The following is a 9,242-nucleotide window of genomic DNA, read 5'->3' as shown; positions in this document are numbered from 1 at the left end:
GAAGCTTCTGAGAGCATTATCATGCAAGTATTTTTGTGGACATTATGTTTTTATTTCTCTTTAATATTTAGGAGTGAAATTGCTGGGTCATAGAATATGTGTGTGCTTAATATTATAAGATGCTACCAGGCCTGTCGCCAAAATGGGTGTGCCACTTTACACTTCTGCCAGCAATGTCTGAACATTCTGGTTGCTTCACATTCTTGCCAACATTTGGTGCTGTCAGTCTTGAATTTTCACTGTTTTGGTGGATGCATAATGGTGTCTCATTGTGGTATTAATTGGCATTTCCTGATGACTAATGATGTGCAGCACTTTTCATATGCTTATCGGCCATTCTTTGTGAAGTGTCTGTTCCAAATATTTGCCCACTTTGTAGTGGATGCTTTACGTTTTTGTTATTGAGTTACTGAAGTTTTTTATGTACCCTAGATACCAGTCTCTTGTCCAATATATGTTTGTGAACCAATTTCTTCTTTGATTTCATCCATCTCAGCCTTCATTCTGTAGTATAATCGAACCCGTGTCTAGCACTGTTTATATAGCGTGTCTAAAGATCCTTACAAGTTTGTGAAATACATACTTGCTAGGTGGTGTCTTTCTCTGATACACAGCAAGGCAATGGTGGAGTGCCAAAAAACTGTTGAGTGTCGGGGACTGTACTTTCTATTTGCTCTTATCAGTTGTTATTTTCAGGATGGAAAGTAGTGCTCACTGTCTTAGTTTACTTTTAAAAGCAGTTTCCTCTAGGGGTCTGTTTATAAAATAATACAAAATGAAACAAGCCTAAGAGTAATTGTAAAAAAGAATACTAAAACTTTTTTGTTGAGACAGGGTCTTGCTGTCACCCAGGCTAAAGTGCAGTGGTGTGATCTCAGCTCACCGCAGCCCCAATCTCCTGGGCTCAAGCGATCCTCCCACCTCAGCCTTCTGAGTAGCTGGGACTACAGGTGCATGCCACCATGCTCGGCTAATCTGTGCATTTTTTTTTGGTAGAGACAGGGTTTTGATATGTTGCACATGTTGATCTCAAACTCCTGGGTTCAAGCAATCTGCTTGCCTTGGCCTCCCAAAGTGCTGGGATTATAGCTATGAGCCACTGTGCCCACCCCAAAACACTTTTTAGTGCTACTTTATACATAGTTGTCTAGGGAAAAAAGTAGCTAGTGTTATCTGTGCTTTATGATAATAACAAAGTTGATGTCAATACTTTACATTTGTGAAGTCTTCTTTTTTTTCCCCCAAATACTTTCACATTTTTTTATCCTTATAATTAGGAAGTAAATTTTGGCTATCTTCATCTCTAAGAGGGAATTAATGCTGCATCTAGTGTAACTGTTGTGGCAAGTTATCATATTCAAGGTTTAGTTTTTAGTTTTAGTTTTTGTTTTGAGACAGGGTCTCACTCTGTCACCCACAGATCACAGTTCACTGCAGGCTTGACCTCCCAGGCTCAGGTGATTCTCCCATCTCAGCCTGCCGGGTAGCTGGGGCTACAGGCACATGCCACCATGCCTAGCCAATTTTTTGTACTTTTTGTAGAGATGCGGTTTTGCCGTATTAACGGGCTGGCCTCTAACTCCTGGGCTCAAGCAATCTTCCTTGGTCTGCCAAAGTGCTGGGATTACACATGTGAGCCACCTTGTTCAGCCCAGGGCTTAGTTCTTAAAACCAAAGAGTAATTGAAAATCTAGGAGAATTAAAGTTCTTTTGCATCATTCATTGCTACACTGTTTGTAATACAAAAGATTGGCAACAATTCAAACATCCACAATAGAGGACCAGTTCCAGTTCAAATAAATTATGTTTCACTCATACATCGGTATACTCCCCCTTCTTTGCCTCCTCCTACTGAATATGTCATTTACGTTTATTTATTTATTCTTTTTAACTCATGACTTCATAGCCATAAGCTGCTACAGGTGAAAAGAACTTTGGGATCATTTGGTTCTTTCCTCATTTGACAGAAGACACAAACTCAATGAGATTAAATAATAACCAAACTATTAGAACTCACAATTTTGGGTGTTAGAACTAGACACAGTTCTGGTTGAATAAATGTTTGAGTTCATGTTTTTTTCTCTGTTGTCGATCCCTGTGGATCTGTTCGTTAAGATGATGATTACATTCACCCTTCCTTTCTACTGAGTTTGCCAATATGGACTCTAATTGTATCAGAACTGGTCATCTAGCCTAATCTTTTTTCTCTCAGATCCATCTACTTTATTTTGTGTCACTGATTTTGCTCATATAGACCTTTCATAAATCATCCTTTTATTCCAGAAGTGGTTGTCATTGAATTAGGTCCTGAATTCTCAAGGATCTCCATGCTCTGATACCATCCTGCCTCTTCATCCTATTTCTCTTGTTTCCCAACTGTACCTGCTCATCAAGATGGTCTCACTCTCCTCTAGCTGCATGTGAATTACTGCTGTGGTTCCTAAGTTGGTTCCTTATCCTGGTACCCACCCAGTCCATTTAGTCACTTTCAATTCATTGTTGAAAATTCAGCTCAAGGCCAGGACTAGCAGCTCATGCCTGCAATCCCAGCACTTTGGGAGGCGGATCATTTGAGATCCAGAGTTTGAGACCAGCCTGGGCAACATGGTGAAACCCCATCTCTACTAAAAATAAAAGACTTACCTGGGTGTGGTAGTACATGCCTGTAGTCCCATCTACTCAGGAGGCTGAGGCACGACAATTACTTGAACCCGGGAGGCAGAGACTGCAGTGAGCTGAGCTGAGTTTGCACCACTGCACTCCAGCCTGGGCGACAGAGCAAGACCCTGTCTTAAAAACAAGAGAAATCCAGCTCAAGCTCCACCTTCTCCATGAAACATTTTGTAGTTATCTTTTCAACTACAGTGATTTATTTTTTTATTTTTTATTTTTTTTTTGAGACACAGTCTCCCTCTGTCACCCAGGCTGGAGTGCAATGGCATGATCTTGTCTCACTGCAACCTCTGCCTCTCGGGTTTGAGCAATTTTCCTGCCTCAGCCTCCTGAGCAGCTGGCACTATAGGCGTGTGCCACGATGCCCAGCTAATTTTGTGTTTTTAGTAGAGACGGGGTTTCACTATATGGCCAGGCTGGTCTCGATCTCCTAACCTCGTGACCCACCCGCCTTGGCCTCTGAAAGTGCTGGGATTGCAGGCTTGAGCCACTGCACCTGGCCAACTACAGTGATTTCTTAATCTCCATATATACACTGCAACATCCCATTTAGCAATTGATACATGAACTAACCTCCATACGAGATAAAAACCCAAAATCTCAGTGGCTTAACACCATAGAAGTTATGCTTGCTGTTCACTGGTGAGAGTGTGTAAGTAATGGTGCATTGGGGGCAGGGATGGGGAAAAGGAGCGCTGTGTTTTTTGCAGCCATTTGGAGACTCAGGGTGATGGAGGCTCTGCCATCTTCAAGCTCCCAGAGTTGCCCCAGGCATTGGTGTTTGCTGGAAGCTGGAAAGAAGGACGGTCTATCTGCTTCCTTGCCATCTTAGTCCAGAAGTGACATGTCATAACCCTTCTGCTGGTGAGAACTAGGCACAGGGCTCCACCTTGTGCTGGGAAATGTACCCCCTGGCTGTGTGTCTGTATCCCTGGAACTACTCTTGTCTATGGGAGGGAAGCACAAATCTGGGGAGTAGCTAGCTAGCTGTCTTTGTTACAATGTTGTCCTGTACTGATTTCTAATTGCTTTGTGGGTGTTGTCTTGGCATCCCCAGCTGGATTTCACACTGTAACTAAAATTCCTCAACTATATACAGTAAGACAAGAGTCTGGCATTTAGTGTGTGCTCAGGGAATGTCTTTAAATAATAGATTTATGTAGTCTTTTAAAAAATTCTCAATTCCTAAATTAAACAAAGAAAGGGAAACAAAATTGACAAATCGCTAATGGTTCTGTCTTTTTTAAAAGAGTACTTTGCAATGCAATTTCCCACTTCACATACAGAAAGTGAAATTCAGCTGCAGCATCTTCAATTTCAAAATAATAATGTTCTTTTCTGCTTCTATGGACTATTTTTAACCATTTCATCTTGTTTCTCTTTTTATTTTTGTCTTTTTATTATAGAAAAATTAATATATATATAAAAATGGACAGGCTATTATAATAAAATCTCATGCACGTATTACCTAGCTTCAACAATAATTGACTCATGCCTAGTCTTTAAAAATCCATATACTTACCTCCCTCCCACACTATATTTCTTGAAGCTAAAATAAACATATTATTTTATATGTACATATGTCTGTTTGTAACACCAATAGGTAAGGCCGTGCCCCAAAATGCCCTACAATACGGTAACTCATTTTAAAATAACAATAATTCCTTAGTATCACCAAATAATCCAGTTAGTATTTAAATTTCCCATAGTTTTATAAACAGTTGGTTTGTTCAAATCAAGATCCAAATGCGGTCTAAGTGTTTTTATCACACACACACACACACACACACACACACACACACACACACTAAAGAAGGCAGCAGGAAACCTTTGGAGGTGAGGGATATATGTGTATGGCATAGATTGTGGTGATGGTTTCACAGATACATACTTATCTCCAAGCTCATCAAGCTGTATACATTAATTATGTACAGTATTTTATATGCCAATCATACCCCCAGTGAAGTGGTTCATAATACTCAGAAAACACCGTTAACAAACTTAAAAATGGGCTGGGCGCAGTGGCTCACACCTGTAATCCCAGCACTTTGGGAGGCCGAGGCGGGTGGATCACCTGAGGTCAGGAGTTCGAGACCAGCCTGACCAACATCGAGAAACTCTGTCTCTACTAAAAATACAAAGTTAACCAGGTGTGGTGGTGCATGCGTGTAATCCCAGCTATTCGAGAGGCTGAGGCAGGAGAATTGCTTGAACCCAGGAAGTGGAGGTTGCAGTTAGCTGAAGTCGCGCCATTGCACTCTAGCCTGGGCAGCAAGAGCAAAACTCCATCTCAAAAAAAAAAAAAAGGGGGGGGGCCGGGCGCAGTGGCTCAAGCCTGTAATCCCAGCACTTTGGGAGGCCGAGGCGGGTGGATCACGAGGTCAAGAGATCGAGACCATCCTGGTCAACATGGCGAAATCTCGTCTCTACTAAAAATACAAAAAATTAGCTGGGCATGGTGGCGCGTGCCTGTAATCCCAGCTACTCAGGAGGCTGAGGCAGGAGAATTGCCTGAACCCAGGAGGCGGAGGTTGAGGTGAGCCGAGATCGCGCCATTGCACTCCAGCCTGGGTAACAAGAGCGAAACTCTGCCTCAAAAAGAAAATTAGCCAGGCCTGGTGGTGGGCACCAGCAATCCCAGCTACTCGAAAGGGTGAGGCAAAGAATTGCTTGAACCTGGAAGGCGGGGGTTGCAATGAGCTGAGATCCTGCCACTGTACTCCAGTCTGGGCGAAAGAGTGAGACTCTGTCTCAAAACAAAACAAAACAAACAAACAAAAAAACTTAAAAATGGAAAGATCCAAACAGGGGCTACTTTAGACATACCTCTTAAATATTTTTAAAACAACAAGGCTTTTCTCCCCTCGGAATTTATTTGTTAAAGAAACAAGGACATTTGTCCTGTAATGTTTCTCATATTCTGGATTTGACTGATTCTGTTCTTGCGGTTTGTGTGACAGTTTCGTGTACTTCTGCCCCCAGTATTTCCTACAAACTAGAGGTAGGTCTAGGATCTTGATCAGATTCAGGTTTTGGTTTTTCATCAAAGGATGGGGTTGCGTATCTACATCAGAAGGCATAATGTCTGGTTATCTCTCTTTCTGATGTTAACATTTATCAGTGGGTTTGACAGTTTTCACCCTGATGCATTCATTATAAAGTTTACCTTTGGCTTTTCACCTAGTTATCTTGGCTGCCGTCGATGATCATTACCTAGTCTATTATTTCATTAGGCATGTCTTATCTCTTTTTGCAGTGAGATCTTCCAATGTTTAAAATTTTTTTTATCTTATGTTATTAAACATATTTAAAACATTTAAACTTCCCCCTAATTCTATTAATGGTAATTAACATCTGGTTTGGCATGTAACACTTTACAAAGTATTTTTTTTTTAACATAGTCTTGCTATGTTGCCTAGGCTGGATCGCAGTGGCTATTCACAGATTTTATCATAGCTCATGACGGCCTCAAACTCCTGGCCTCAAGTGATGCTCCTGTCTTAGCCTCCCAAGTAGCTGGGACTACAGGCATGTGCCACCATGTCCAGCTTATAAAGCATGTTCATATACACTATTTCACAAATATTATCTGATACTCACAAAACACCCTGCAGGTAAACCGATTCTGACTTTGAGCAAGGGTCCTCCCTTTAGAGATGAGGAAGAAAATAACCACTCTTAAGATCGTTATGAAAATTAAACAAGTTGAATACATGCAAACTGTTTAAAATAGTGCTTACTATATTACTACAATAGTGAAATAAAAATTTGCTACCACAATTATTAATATTGTTAATGCTGCTATTATCACTTCTTTCAGTTTTAACCAATTATGTTGTTGTTTTATATTTTAAAATGTTTCCTTCACTTTTTTCTAGTATTTATGGAGATTAATAAGAATAACTTAATTTCTGTGTTCCCATATAATTTTATAGTCTCAAAACCCAGTCATAACTGATTAGCTTTACTGTAAGTTACTGTTAAATATTATTTATTCTGTTTTCTTTATTTATAGAAGACTAAGAATCACTTTCTACCAAAACAAAAACAAAAAAAGCATATATTTAACCTATGCTGTGCAGGCTATCTATATATATCATGATCTCCTTTATGAGCAGAAAAAGCAATATATTTTATATGATAAGCTTTTACAGCATTCTGTAATAAAATTTAATGAATCATGGAGTACTGGAGCTTAAAGGACCTTGGAGCAGGCTCAGCACTTCATTTACAAGTAAAGAAATTGGGAACTAACCAAGTGAAAGGAGCTGTCCAACTTGCACCTTCACATGACCAACCAGTGGCTGAGCCAGGTCTAATAACAGATCTGAAACCAGCCCTGGTCCCTAACATCCTTCCATTATACTGCATAATGCTAAACTATTTTAAATGTTTCATCACCAGTTTTCCCAGTACCACTCTAAAAGCAGACAATGTCACCATTCCGAGTTAAAAGTGAGAAACATGAACTACATGCTTGAAGACACACAAATATGGAAGCAGTAAAGCAAAACCCAGGAATGTAGGTCCGTTTAATGACACTGGACTGATGGCAGGCAGTAAGTGTATGTGAGACTAAATGCGTATGTGGGTATATATTAATACGTAGTCATAAAGAAAAATGACAGCTATTTTCCACTGGCATAACATGCCTAGTGGTAATTGTCTATTCACATAGCCATGTATGAAGAGTAGAATTACAGGGCAGATTTTATTTTTGACTTTTTTGTTTTTTAATTTTTAATTGTGGAGGATTTCAAATACACAGAAAAGTAAACAGACTAACATTATTAATTCCTGTGTACCCACCACTCAGCCCCAATATCCATCAACCTGAGTCCAGTCCTCTCTTATCCTTCCCCGCATGCACTCCATTATTGGTATTATTTTGATGCAACTGACAGACATCATATCCTTTCATGTTTACATATTTGAAGCATATTTCTTTCTCTCTGTCACCCTCTCTCTCTCTCTCTCTCTTTTTTTTTTTTTTTTTTTTTTTTTTTGAGACAGGCTGGAGTGCAATGATATGATCTCGGCTGATCTTCAAAAACTCCCGGGTCCAAGCGATTCTCTTGCTTCAGCTTCCCCAGTAGCTGGGATTACAGGCACCTGCCACCATGCCAGGCTAGTATTTGTATTTTTAGTAGAGATGGGGTTTCACCATATTGGCCAGGCTGGTCTCGAACTCCTGAGCTCAAGTGATCTGCCTGCCTCAGCTGCCCAAAGTGCTGGGATTACAGGTGTGAGCTACTATGCCTGGTCATTTAAGCATCTTTCTCTAGAAGATTAAAAAACATAACCACAAGATTAATTATCATACCTAAACTTGTAATGCAAATTCCACACAATCATCGAATAGGCCATCAGTATTTAATTTTCCCATTGTTTTAAAAACACCAACTTTTAAAGTTACTTTAAAGAAAATCAGGCTCCAGTGCTACACATTGGGATGATTTCTCCTTGGTCTACATGTTACTTCTTTCTCTATTCTCTCTGTAATTGATTTGTTGAAGAAAACAGATTTTTGATCTGTAGCTTTCCTTGCAGTCTGAATTTGCTGCTTTCATGCCCATGGTGTAGTTACAAGCCAGCTTGAAACATTAAAGGAAATTTTCATGCATATTATTATCAGATTTCACTTAATTTTGCTAGTTAATTTTGGAAACTAATGGTAACTGGAAGTCAGAGAAACCAGCATTTCTGGTGGATCCCAGCTGCCTGTGGGTGCTGTGACTGGGTTAGCTGCTATCAGGCTGAGAAATGTTGTCTCTCTTGCCCCAATCCCTTCCTTTTCTCTAATCTAAATTGGACCTCTTGCTATATTTTTTCATAATACCCTCTACTTTTTCTTCCCAGCAATTGTCAGAATTTGTAACTATAGCTGACTTTGACATTTTTATGGTCAGAAAAGTCAGGAATGCATGAATGTACCTTCATGCATAAGGGAGTTCTGTATAACACCACAAGCCATGGTTTCCAGCTGGGAATAGGAAAATATATATTTGACAAAATTTGTGATGCTCATTTCCATATGAGAGCTTTTTCTCTTGTGATTAAGCACTAAGTCAAATTCAATTCTTCTTTCCCCTTTTCTCCACCCCTGGGATGAAGAACTAAGTTCCTGGGCCAGGGTTATCCCATATGCATGCCATTCTTTACTTGATTCTCACCCTTAAGTGAGGTTGGGGCTATTTCTTCATTTCATAATCTTGTATTAAAAATGTGGTCAGTCCTCCAAAGAGATAAGAAGAAGAGATTCAGAAGAGGTGAGAGTATAAATGTTAGTAGATAATAGAGAGAAGCCCCTGGCACCCTGTTTCCTGCTGGAGCAAAAAGGTAACTGTAATACCCACAATTATTTAGGAGCGTCTCAAGTTTGAAATAGTAGTCAGCCAATAGGATATCTGGGCTGTAAGGACTGAGAGAATTCTGGCAGATGGGCTGAGGACAGCGTTACAGAACTCTGCACATTCCAGGATAGTGTGGGGAAAGTGTTGAAAGGTTCTGACCCCTGAGAAATTTGAGGGTAGTGGAAGAATGCCAAGGTATTCATGGAACTAGGAAAG

This window comes from Saimiri boliviensis, chromosome 10, assembly GCF_048565385.1.
Source record: "Saimiri boliviensis isolate mSaiBol1 chromosome 10, mSaiBol1.pri, whole genome shotgun sequence".
NCBI lineage: Eukaryota > Metazoa > Chordata > Mammalia > Primates > Cebidae > Saimiri > Saimiri boliviensis.
The sequence above is the reverse complement of the archived record's forward strand: the minus strand, read 5'-3'. Positions refer to the sequence as shown.